Genomic DNA, 13,072 nt, shown 5'->3' with positions numbered 1-13,072 from the left:
TATTTATTTTTTATTTAGAGATACAGCACTGAAACAGGCCATTTGGCGGTCACAGGGAGAACTTTCAAACTCCGCACAGGCAGTACCCAGAATCAAACCCATGTCTCTGGAGCAGTGAGGCTGCAGTGCTAACCACTGCACCACTGTGCTGCCCCAGCCCTGGAACTATTCTCATGAATCTTTTCCATAATCTCTCCAATGCCTTCACATCTTTCCGAAAGTGTGCGCCCAGAACTGGACTCAGTACTTCAGCTGAGTCTAGTGTCTTATACAAGTTCAACATGACCTCCTTGTTCTTGTATTCTATGCCTCTATCACTAAAGCCGAGGATACTGTATGCTTTATTAACCGCTCTCTCAACCAATGACTTATACCCCCAGGTCCCTCTGCTCCTGCACCCCCTTTAGAATTGTACCCTTTATTCTATATTGTCACTCCATGTTCTTCTGACCAAAATGAATCAATTCACATTTCTCTGCATTGAACTTCACCTGTCATCTGTCCTCCCATTCCACCAACTTGTCTATGTCCTTTTGAAGTTCTACATTATCATCCTTACAGTTCACAATGCTTCCTATTTTCGTATCATCCATAACCTTTGAAATTGTGCCCTGTACACTCAGGTCTAGGTCATTCACATATATCAGGAAAGGCGAGGGCCCCAACACTGACTCCTGGGGAACTCCACTACAAACCTTCCTCAAGCCAGAAGAACATCCATTGATCACTACTCTTTGTTTCCTGTCACTCAGCCAATTCCATACCCATGTTACTACTGTCCCTTTTATTCCATGAGTTATAACTTTGTTCACAAGTCTGTTGTGTTGCACTGTTTCAAACTCCTTCTGATAGTCAATTAAATAAAAATACTGCAGATGCTAGAAATCTGAAATATAAACAAAAAGTGCTGGAAATACTCAGCAGGTCTGGCAGCATCTGTGGAGAGAGAAACAGAGTTAATGGTTCAGGTCAGTGACCTTTCAGATGCTGCCAGACCTTTTGAAAGTCCATGTAGACCACATCAACAGCATTGCCCTCATCAACTCTCTCTGTTACCTCATCAAAAAACTCCAGCAGGACAGTTAAACATGATTTTCCCTTAAGAAATCCATGCTGGCTTTCTGGAATTAACCCACATTTGTCCGTGGGACTATTAATTTTGTCCCGAATTATTCTTTTGAGAAGTTTTCCCACCACCAAAATTGAACTGATTGGGGAGTGAGACGAGGTGAGTTGCTCTAGCAGAGAGCCAGCACGGGTTCGACAGGCCGAATGGCCACCTTCTGTGCTTTAGCCATTCTCTGATTGTATGATTCTAGCGACAACTGCTGGTGGAGAGGCAGTGATGCAAGAATGTGTTGACAGAAAGGGGAAGTCTGGGCTGGTGTGTGTTTGCAGCATTTGCAGCTTGTGTTCGGGTTTGTGAATAAAGGTGATTTGGAAGCTGTGTTCCAAATTGAAGTGTTTACTGGAAACAAGAAGTTGATGTAAATAAAGAATAAAACGTGTTAAAATGAAGCGTGGTGTGATTGAGGATAGCAGGAAATATAGTGTTGGTGAATTATTTGTGTTAATAAACTTCCACTGCACCCTCTGCTGCAGGCTGCTGTTTATATCCAGCTGTGTATTAGTGCTGTGTGTTAACTAGATAAATGTTTGTTTCAACGCTGTTTATAAAGCAATAGCATTGCACTCAAACAGTCCCAGACACAGCAACACACGTACAAAAGCAAAATACTGCGGATGCTGGAAATCTGAAACAGAAACAGAAAATGCTGGAAATGCTCAGTCGGTCTGGCAGCATCTGTGCAGAGAGAAACAGTTAACATTTCAGATCTGTTTCGTTAGCTCACATTAACTTTGTTTCTTTCTCCACAGATGCTGCCAGACCTGCTGAGTATTTCAAGCATTTTCTGTTTTTATTACAGCAACACAGGTGCTGGGAGGCTCAGCCTGGTTACACAATGTGACAAGGACGCTGAGTAACACCATCGACAACGGTACAGAGATAAAAACACACAGAAAACCAATAGACTGTGAGGAAGCAAAAGTGAGGGACGCAGAGAGAGAGAGACAGACAGACAACAAGACTGAGATGGAGAATCAAGGCATTTATATTTAATTGAGTTCTCCCTGTTGTGTCAAGGTATTTCCTGTTGTGTAAATATGTTTTCTGTTGTGTAAAGATGTCCCCTGTTGTTGTGTAAAGTTTTTCCCTGTTATTGTTTTATTTTCTGTTCCTGACCGTCTCCTCACTGTGACCATTTGCCCTGGTTTTATTGTGGCCAACATCACCATCTGGTGGTGGAGCGGAGGCTCTGCAGGAAGGGCTTGACAAAGGGGGAGAGACTCGGTGATTTGTGAGATTTGTTGCTGATTGATATGATCTCTAGAAGAAAAAAGCTCATTGCAGTAAAGTAAGAAGCATGATGTCATTGTGGATAAACACTAGATGTTTTGAAAGTGATCTGTTTGTGTTACTACAAAATAGCAGAGAATGGTTTCGACCTCTGGTTTCAGGGCCCAACACACTTCCGCTGCGCCACTCTGCCACTGGCTGTTTCAAATTCCAGCTGCCTGTTCGTGAAATATGTTCATTTCCCCAATTTTTTTTGTAAAAATAGGATTGTAGTCAGATTGCTCAAGGATCCCAGACTCAGCAACACACGTGCTGACAGACTCACCCTCACTGCACAATGGCACAAGGACACTGAGTAACAGCACCGACAATCAGGCAGCTTTGTACAAAATTGGATTAAGGACAGAAAACAGCGAGTCATATTAAATGGTTCTTTGTTAGGAAGGATGCGAGCATAAGAGGGGTGACAATCCCAGGCAGCGGAGACACTCAGGTGAAAACCTCCCTCCTGTACAAGGATGACGTCGCCGTCTTCTGCTGGGATCCGCTGTCCGTGCGCAGACTGATGAGCATCTGCGACCAGTTCGAACTGGCTTCGGGAGCCAAAGTTAACCACGGCAAGAGCGAGGCCATGTTCTTTGGGAACTGGGCTGACCGATCCTTTGTCCACTTCACCGTCAGGTCAGATTACCTGAAGGTGGTGGGGATATGGTTCGGAAGGGCCAGGGCGTGCACCAAAACATGGGAGGAGCGAGTAGCCAAGGTACGACAAAAGTTGGGCATGTGGGGGCAGCGATCTCTCTCCATTGTGGGTAAGAACCTGGTCATCCGGTGCAAGGCGCTCACGTTGTTTCTGTATGTGGCGCAGTCTGGCCCATACCCCACTCCTGCGCTGTGGTGGTCACCTGAGCCATTTTCCGCTTCATCTGGGGATCTAAAATGGACCGGGTCCGGAGGGACACGATGTTCAAATCTCTGGATGAGGGCGGGAAAAATGTACTCAACGTGGCCCTCATCCTGATGACCACCTTCGTGTGTGGCTGCATCAAGCTGTGTGTAGACCTCCAGTCCGCCAACTCCAAGTGTCACTACGTGCTGAGGTTGTATCTGTCCCCGGTGTTGCGAAGGATGGGCCTGGTCACATTGCCGTGGAACACTCCATGCAGTTGGACCGTGCCGTACCACCTATCCTTCGTGGAGCAGTTTCTGCGGGAAAACACCTTTGACCACTGATCCATCAGGCAGTGGTCTGCACAGAATGTCCTCAAGGCCCAACGGGAAAAGGAGACGGTGGATCCTGTCGGATGGTTCCCCGAGCAGACCGTCAAGGTCATTTGGCGGAATGCCTCATCACCAGAACTTTCAAGCAAGCACCAAGATGTAGCTTGGCTGGTGGTGACAAGGGCCCTCCCCGTCAGATCCTTCATGCACACCCGAAGTCTCATCCCCTCTGCGCAGTGCCCCCGCGGTGTCTGTGGTGGGGAAGAGACGGTTGCCCACCTCCTCCTGGAATGTGCCTTAGCAAAGCAGGTGTGGAAAGAGATGCAGTGGTTTTTGTCGAGGTTCATCCCAAGCAGCTCTGTAACACAGGAGTCTGTGCTCTACGGGCTGTTCCCAGGGACGCACACTGAGACAAACATCAACTGCTGCTGGAGGACTATCAATTCGGTGAAAGACGCCCTTTGGTCTGCCCGAAACCTGCTGGTCTTCCAGTGCAAAGAGTTGTCCACCACCGAATGTTGCAGACTGGCACATTCCAAGGTCCAGGACTACGTGCTGAGGGACGCACTAAAGCTTGGGGCAGCCGCAGCAAAGGCTCAATGGGGAAAGACCACAGTGTAAGGTCCCCCCACCAGGCTGAACTGAGGGGCTGGATCCATGGGAAACCCCTCGAACTGTATCAGGAAAATTTTGTGTGCTGTAAAATGTAAAAATGTATATGGCATGACAATGAAATGGAAGGGTTGTGAGGCAACTCATGATTGTATAGAAGGTAACTGATCACCTTTGCACAGTTTGTATTTTTTGACTTGATGCTGTTTTAAACTGTTTGGGAATGTAATTTTACAGATTTTTATGAATAAAGTATATTTTGGAAATAAAAAAAAAGTATTAAATGGTTCTTTGTCAGACTGGAGGATAGTCAACAGTGGTGTTCCCCAAGGGTCAGTGCTAAAACCACTGCTTTTTTTGCTACAGATAAATGACTTGGATCTTGGAATATAGAGTAGAATCTCAAAATATCCCAATGACACCAAACTTGGAGGAGTGGCAAACAGTGAGGATGATATGAACTGCCTGCAACAGGACAGTGATAGGCTAGCAGAATGGGCAGACAGGTGGCAGATGGAATTTAATAGTGACAAGTGTGAGGTGATGTAAAGGAATAGGGAGAGGCAATATATACTTAATGGCACAGTTCTAAAGAGTGTGTTGGAATAGAGGGACTTGGGGTTCATGTGCATCAATCTTTGAAGGTGGCAAGACATATTGCGAGAGTATCTGATCTATGGGAGAAGATTTTAGATATCGGCTTGTTCAATTACAGTTTCTGTTTTCTCTGTTACTTGTGGTTAGCAAATAAATAGAGGTATTGAATACTCCTCCACCAGTCCTAGGGATCATCCAAGTTATTTTAAATCCTCCCATGGGTCCCCATGTCAGACTGAGTTCCATGTTTTAGAATCAAGCAAAGGAAATCTGCTCAGTTCCAAAACTATCAGCGAGTTGAAGCTGATAACGTGCCTCTGGTGTCATCAGCAACACGGGAAATGCCGCAGCTGCAGTGAGAGGTCAGGCAACATCTGGCAGAGTTGCCAGAGGCTATGTGTACCCAAGCACGGACGATGGAGGAGTCCATCCAGGCCTTGGGTGCTGCACTGTCTCTGATGGGGGTGTGTCTGGCTTCCTCCATTGAGAGATTGGTGACTCTGATGGAGAACCAGATCCAGCCGACCAATCAGTGGCTGCCGGAGATGTGCGCAGACCTGCACTCCATCACTTTGTCCATGAGCTCCATCCAGTGGTGACAAGGTGAGAGGGGGGACGAGGAACCTGAACTCTCCACTTGGTCCACGTCCCTCTCAGGTCAGCAGGGAGGTACAAGTGTGTCTTATAAGGGGGAGGAGCAGCTGGCTGCTACATCTGGGGGTGTCCTCTCAGGGTGCTCCTGGTGTGGACAGTAGCTTCAAAGCCCCTCTGCCAGTGACACCAGTGATGCCAGTGCCTGCCTCCATCACCCTCGATGACAGAGGGGGTCCCTGTACCTGTGCAGGAGGCCCTCAGTGTGCCAGGGCCCTCCAGTGCTCAGGCAGTGAGACGACGGCCGCCAATGTCATCCCAAGCCATGGGGCAGCAAGGTCAGCAGCCTGTCTCCACCTCAGCTGACAGTGCAGGGGGAGCACCACGTAGGAGCACCCGGAAAAGATTTAAGAAGAACACCTTGATTCACTGAGGGGTTCACGGGTGAATGTACATTCCAGATGTACATTCCAGATGGGACTTCATTTAAACCCTTCCTCCCAAGGGGCTGGAAGTGAGGGACCAAGCCCCAAGCACACAAAGCTTTGGCCTTGCCACTGTGCAATGTGTACCTGGGTGCTGCAGTGCAGAAGGAAGGAGTCAACAACAGGGCTGCTCACTGTCTGCAATGTAGTGTAATGGTGACTTCACCTTTGAGAAACTGTATCTTTAAGAGACCAAGCCACTGATGCAACTCATGCCATCATCATACATTTGTAAGGAAACTCCATTTTGAACGACACATTCAACACATGGCTTGCAATGCATGTACACACGCACACACACATGCACGCATACACACACATAGAGGCACACGCGCGCACACACACATGCACACGCGCTCACATGCACACACACGCACACATACACACACACACACACGCACACACACACACACACACACACACACACACACACACACACACACACACACACACACACACACACACACACACACACACACACACACCAGTAAGGAAAAGACCTGGACCTGAGATCATGTCGATAAGTAAGATGATAAGTACTGTTTGTATTTAATTTGAATATAAAGCCTGGGGCATCATTTAATGAAGACTTATGAACACAGCACAACACCATATTTCTCTGGCATTGAGGATCAAAAAAAGAAACCACACAGACAACCAGGGAAATACAGAAGACTTGCATTGACAATTTCAGATTTAAATAAATAGCAATCACCATGTGTGTACAATGACAGCCAGTCTTTCCAGCCTTTACAGAGACAGACAGTAATCCAGGGCCACACTGGAGCAAATACTTAGCAAGATTTGAACTCCTAATGGGGCATTCGATATCAATACACCCCGAAGAAAGAGAACGTTACTCCTACACTCTGCTGAACCAAAATTCGACAATACCTTCAATACACTCAGAGACACCGGAAGCGATGATGATTATGATGCAGTGAAGAATGCTCTAACAAGATATTCTCAACAAAGGGCAAATCCTCACTCTGAAATTTAAGTCTTCAGGCAAACAAAGCAAGATAAATGTGAGACTCTTGACCTCGACATGATGAGACTCAGAAGTCTGAGCCAGAATTACAACTTCACAAACATGGACAAAACATCATCTCCCAGATCATTATGACCTGCTAATCATCAAGACTAAGATGGCAAGCTCTTAGAGAGAGCAAATTGGCAAATTGTTAAACTTGCAAAGGCTACTCAATAATGACAGAACGTGGGAAGCCAGCAAAAGACAAACTGAAGTCTGAGAAGGGAAACCAAATAAAGGAAAGAAGAAATTCTCCTGGTTCCTGTTCAGGGGTTTTTGCACCATTGTAAAAACATCCCAAAGTTATTCACCTGCTGTCCTGGCAGTATATTCACATTAATCTATTTACTCCAGCTATCACTTCACAGTATTGCTCATGTACCTTTAGAGATCTGTGCAATGGAACACCCAGACAACTGCTTGAGATTATTTTCTTTCTCAACCTTCTTTAATGCTTTTCCCTGAAGGGTGAGATCAGTTCATTGAGCACAGGCCCTTCCTGCTCTATATGGTGCTCAGTGCCTCATCAAACGAGAATAACTAACACACCACAGGCCATGGAGCCTCGGCCCATCCTCCCCTGATTGTGGTTCAGTGCCAACCAGGTCAGATCAGCTAATTCAACACAGGCCGGAGATGGAACCTGGATCTTTCCTGCTCTGGGGGCTCCGTACCATACCAGGTGTGATGAAGTAAAATACCACAGGCTGGGAATGGAGCCTGGGATTTTCCTGTTCTGTGTGGGGCTCTGTACAACACCGTGTGAGATGAACTATCATCCCTCAGGCTGAGGAAGGGGCCTGGGCCCATTCTGTTCTGTGTGATTCCGTACCACACTGGGTGCGATCAGTTCACTCAACACAGGCAATGAATACAACCAGGCCCTTTCCTGCTCTGTGTGACTCGGTATCACACCAGGTGACATCAGCTAACACAGCACAGGCTGGGGCTGGAGCCTGGGCCTGTCCTGCTCTGTGGACTCAGTAACACGATCTGTGAATACCTTTCATAAACACTCTGTGTCCAACATTGTGAGGCAGCTCTCTGTATTTATATAGAGTGTCATTTATTGAGTGCTCTCTTGGATCCAACAGGGTAAAAGACGGTTGGGCGGTGGGGTGTGGATGGTGGTGTGGGGTGTGTGCAGAGAGTTTGGAGGTGAGCTCTGATTCCTAACCATTTCTGGATTGTAAGGAATAAAGAATCAATGAGAGAGGGAGAAGCAATGTGGGAGAAGGGATGATTGAAGAATTTGTCCATGAAGCTGGTTAAAAGTGTCTCAAACCAAGATAATATTCTTCTTTGGCCTCCCTGTCTCGAGAGACAATGGGTAAGCACCTGGAGGTGGTCAGTGGTTTGTGAAGCAGTGCCTGGAGTGGCTATAAAGACCAATTCTAGAGTGACAGACTCTTCCACAGGTGCTGCAGATAAAATTGGTTGTCGGGGCTGATACACAGTTGGTTCTCTCCTTACACTTCTGTCTTTTTTCCTGCCAACTGCTAAGTCTCTTCGATTGTGGTCAATGTCACAGGGCCTCATGTCGCGTTTGTAGACGTCTTTAAATAGGAGACATTGACGGCTGGTGGGTCTGATACCAGTGACGAGCTCGCTGTACAATGCGTCCTTGGGGATCCTGCCATCTTCCATGCGGCTCACATGGCCAAGCTATCTCAAGCGCCGCTGGCTCAGTCGGGTGTATATGCTGAGGAAGAGTCAGTTACTAGGGGACATAGGTTTAAGGTGCGAGGGGCAAAGTTTAGAGGGGATGTGCGAGGCAAGTTTTTTTACACAGAGGGCGGTGAGTGCCTGGAACTTGCTGCCAGGGGAGGTGGTGGAAGCAGATACGATAGCGACGTTTAAGAGACATCTTGACAAATATATGAATAGGAAGGGAATAGAGGGATATGGGCCCCGGAAGTGCAGAAGGTGTTAGTTTAGGCAGGCATCAAGATCAGCGCAGGCTTGGAGGGCCGAATGGCCTGTTCCTGTGCTGTACTGTTCTTTGTTCTTGTTTGTTGTTGTTGTTAATGTTGGCTGCCTTGAGGACTTCTGCATTGGAGATACGGTCCTGCCACCTGATGCCAAGTTAATATTAATATTAAGAATTGGGAGGATTTTTTAAAAACACCAAATGAGGAGTAGGAAATTGATAAAGAGGGAGAAAATGGAATCTGAGAGTAAACTGTCAAGAAACAAGTTATAAAAGGTTTTACTAGTATACAAAAAGCTCAACAAAAACAAACAGATTCCTTCGATGCAGAGACAAGAAATTTATTGTGGGGAAAAAGAAAATGGTAATGAGTTTACACAAATATTTTGTGTCTGTTTTCACAGTAGAAGGTACAGCGAACATGTCGGAAATCGTGTGGAACGGGGAAGAGATCTGTTCGTTGCCACCCTGGCTCAGGGTACTTAATGATAGCGACTAACTCTGTCATACAATCGGTTAGTGTGTTCAGCTATTACCTGTAGTGTTGGTGTTTTAAGCCCACCTGGTGACAGAGGCAGAGTCTATTTTCCTCATTTAGGATTCATTGTCACACAGTTCCAAATTGTCAATGTGTGCTTTGGCTGCAAGCAAGTATTTCCCAAACATTGCCAGCTCCGCTGTTATCCAGTAAATCACACCCTAATGCTTTTCCTTGCATTCATTTCACATAAAATTCTTAAATATTTAGATGATCATGTACCTCCAGCCAACCCATTAGAAATAAATCAAGTTATTGGGTTCAAAGTGCATTTATAGAACTGGAACACGCAATCCCACCGTGTGAAGCTACATTAAATTTGTGGTGATTGTACAGCTGGTATTAGAGAAAACAATCCAGAACATGTTGGACCATTTTAATGATATTTTACTTGCTTCTAATAACCTTATTTATGTTGATGTAAAATTTTGGAAAATCCTCTGGTCCAATAGCAGGTACATGAGAAAATGATGCAATATTTATATAAGCCTGGTGTTCTGGAATTCCTGCCTAAACTCCTCCACCTGTAACACTCCATCACCTCCTTAAAACTGAAAGTTTTGATCAGTATTTTGGACAGGAGTCAGCCCTGCCTTTTGCCCTGATTTGTCAGTAATCATTTAAAACCATTTTGGGTCAATCCTTTCCTTTAAATCCTGCACAGCAGCAGTGACAATAACTTTGTGCATTTAATGGTTGAGCCAAATCCGACTCAGTTCCCCAGGAGAAATTCCTGAACTCATGGGCACTTTGTATCAAGCAGCAGTTAGCAGCAAAAAGTCTGATTAATCAGAGTAGTGAGTCCAGTAAATACTTAAACAGAAGACACCCTGTAAAACAGAACTCCAAGTATCAGTTTGAATAAAGTATTGAACTGACAGAGTGGAGGGCAGATGAGGATTGAATTAAATTGCAATTCACTGAATCGAAACAAGAAGTGATTCTATTAAGAATGGGACACAGCTCTCTGTTTGTGAGCTTGTGGCGCAACGGTAGCGCATCTGACTCCAGATCAGAAGGTTGCGTGTTCAAATCACGTCAGGCTCAGTGGAGTTTTACAGCAGCTCAAGTTGCTGGATTTTATATCAGAAGAGAGTTCGCTCTTTTGGTGTAAAATCAAGAAATGCTGGAAATAGTCAGCAGGTCTGGCAGCATCTGTGGAAAGAGAAGCAAAGTTAATGTTTCGGGTCAGTGACCTTTCGGAGCTGTTCGTGTATTGTTCAATTTCAAAATCGACTTTAATAGATTAAAGTTCTTATTTCTGGATCCATTCAATTTCCACGCTCAGTTCTTATTTCTCAGTTTTCTATCGGAACAATGTTTCAGGGATGTGCTGTCTCCATTGTTTATACAATAACTCTGTCAGCAAGTGTGCGAAGGAAAACACAAACGACCCAGCGTGGGGCTCATCCCACACCCGGCTCCGTCTGCACAGCTCCTGAGTTCAGTTGACTGGAACGCAGTGTTAATAACACCGAGGCTGTGGATTTGATCGCCGTGAGTGCTGGCAGATGTTCAGTTATTACTTTGACATGTTTTCCTAACACTTCAAATCCAACTTTTAGATGCACACAGAATGTCAGAGAACTTATTTTGAATAGAATCCATTGCATCTTTGTCACTGGGCTGGAGTAATCCAGAATACATTTTAATAATCTTCCGTTTGCTGATAAAGGTTGAATTTGCGGCTGTTCCCGTTAATGGTCACAAGCAGGAACAAACAGACAGAGTGTATCTGACCGCCCAGAGATGTGGAAAGGCTTCAGTTTAGGACAATTGCATCAAATCAAATGTTCACCAGGCCGCGAGAGAGTCAAAAGCTGGGGGAAAGGACGGAAGGAGATAGTGAATAAGCTAAGCTGAGGTGGAGGTGGGATGGCAGCGGTCCAGGAGACGGAAGCAGCGAGGGAGGGGGAGAGCAGTCGGGGCGGGGATGATCGGCGAGGCCGGGGGTGAGCGGCCGAAGCAGGGTATTTTGTGGGGAATGGAAGTGACGATCGCAGCCACTGAGGGGTGAGGCAATGTTTGGACGTCATTCCGTCTGGTGTCGGTGCGTGGTGACGTCGGTGCACGCATGCGCAGATTCATACTGGCAAGCTGACAAATGTTTGGATGCATTGATGATGTCGGCGATCGCTCTGCACATGCTCTGTGTTGTCAGGAAACACTCTGTAGTGAATAAGCTAAATACAGAAGATATAAATATTTCCCATCCTTGATGTCTCTCTATTCCAGTCCAATCCAATCCTTCAATGCTGGGTAAATAATTTCAGTAAAAATTGTGCAGCTCGAGGATCGAAACCAAAGGCCAATGCAGAATAAAGGAGAACAGAACTCCAGACTGAACCAGGGATCTTCAGTCTAACACTCTCCCAACTGAGCTATTTCAGTCTCACAGTGAAGTATCCTTTGTGTCATTTATTTATTTATTTAGAGATACAGCACTGAAACAGGCCCTTCGGCCCACCGAGTCTGTGCCAACCAACAACCACCCATTTATACTAATCCTACAGTAGCCCCATATTCTCTACCACATCCCCACCATTCTCCTACCACCTACCTACACTAGGGGCAATTTACAATGGACAATTTTACCTATCAACCTGCAAGTCTTTGGCTGTGGGAGGAAACCAGAGCACCCGGCGGAAACCCACACAGCCACAGGGAGAACTTACAAACTCTACACAGATAGTGCCCAGAACTGAACCCGAGTCGCTGGAGCTGTGAGGCTGCAGTGCTAACCACTGCGCCACTGTGCCACCATTGTTTTGGAAGAAAATATAACCCTGGTGGAATTGCCCCTCCCAATCACACCTCACTTCATAGAACATAGAAAATGGAGAAAATTTATGGCACAGAAGAAGACCATATAGCAATCGTGTCTGTGCCAGCTGAAAAAGAGCAATCCAGCCCAATCCCACTTTCCAACTCTTGGGAATGGGATCCGAACAGATCTCAGAGCTCACATTATGTGAATGTTGTGCTGAAGTGTTGGTAAACATGGGAAGTTGACACACTAGGGGGGACCTCACACTGTTAGACACAGCGTGAAATACACTCAAGTGTTTATAAAACATTACAACATGTGAGTAATATTCCCCATTACTTTCTCAACACTGATGGATTGTGAAGGGAGAGACAGTCAGAAGTCCCACTGATCCACACTGACCCCCAGCTGAGAATGAAATGAGATAAAGTTCAATCTTTAGCAGTGAGATGCTGGAGAGAGGTAAGAGTCCTGAATCAAGGAGAGACTTTCAGATAATGCTGTTGAATCTCATTTCAAACACTCCTTGAATTCACTGCCGAGGAATTCAGAGCTGGAGAATGCCTGTAAAATCAGCCAAAACAGGAAAAATAAACACCCACCATGGGGCTCAAACTCAAAAGCTTGAGATTCAGAGTTTCATGCTTTCATCGACTGAGCTGACTGGGCCTGAGACAGTGTCCCCGTCCTGTCTGTTATTGGACGGTGCAGCTGTTGGCTCCACCCCAGGGGCTGAATTTGTTCTGTAAACTATGAACCAGCTTCCTCTCAAATCCCAGGTTTATCAATAAATCCTCTTACAAAAGCCCCAAAGTGTGATATATTCCTCTCACTCATCCAGAATAAAAGTTACATTCTATGATTCTAACTCTGTCAAATCTGTTCTGAACTAGGGACAGAAGACATCGGACCGGATCTTTTTGTCGGCGGCTGACATGG

General features: G+C 45.9%; 1 non-coding gene across 1 annotated transcript; it reads left to right on the top strand.

Annotated features, from left to right (window-relative positions):
- The first annotated feature begins 10,341 nt into the window (after positions 1–10,341).
- trnaw-cca (transfer RNA tryptophan (anticodon CCA)) lies at positions 10,342–10,413 on the top strand. The gene has a single exon. It is a non-coding gene; the product is annotated as a tRNA-Trp (tRNA).
- The last annotated feature ends 2,659 nt before the right edge of the window (positions 10,414–13,072 follow it).

Source organism: Heterodontus francisci, chromosome 35 (genome assembly GCF_036365525.1).
Source record: "Heterodontus francisci isolate sHetFra1 chromosome 35, sHetFra1.hap1, whole genome shotgun sequence".
NCBI classification, from domain to species: Eukaryota; Metazoa; Chordata; class Chondrichthyes; order Heterodontiformes; family Heterodontidae; genus Heterodontus; species Heterodontus francisci.
This window is presented reverse-complemented; position numbering and strand designations above follow the sequence as displayed.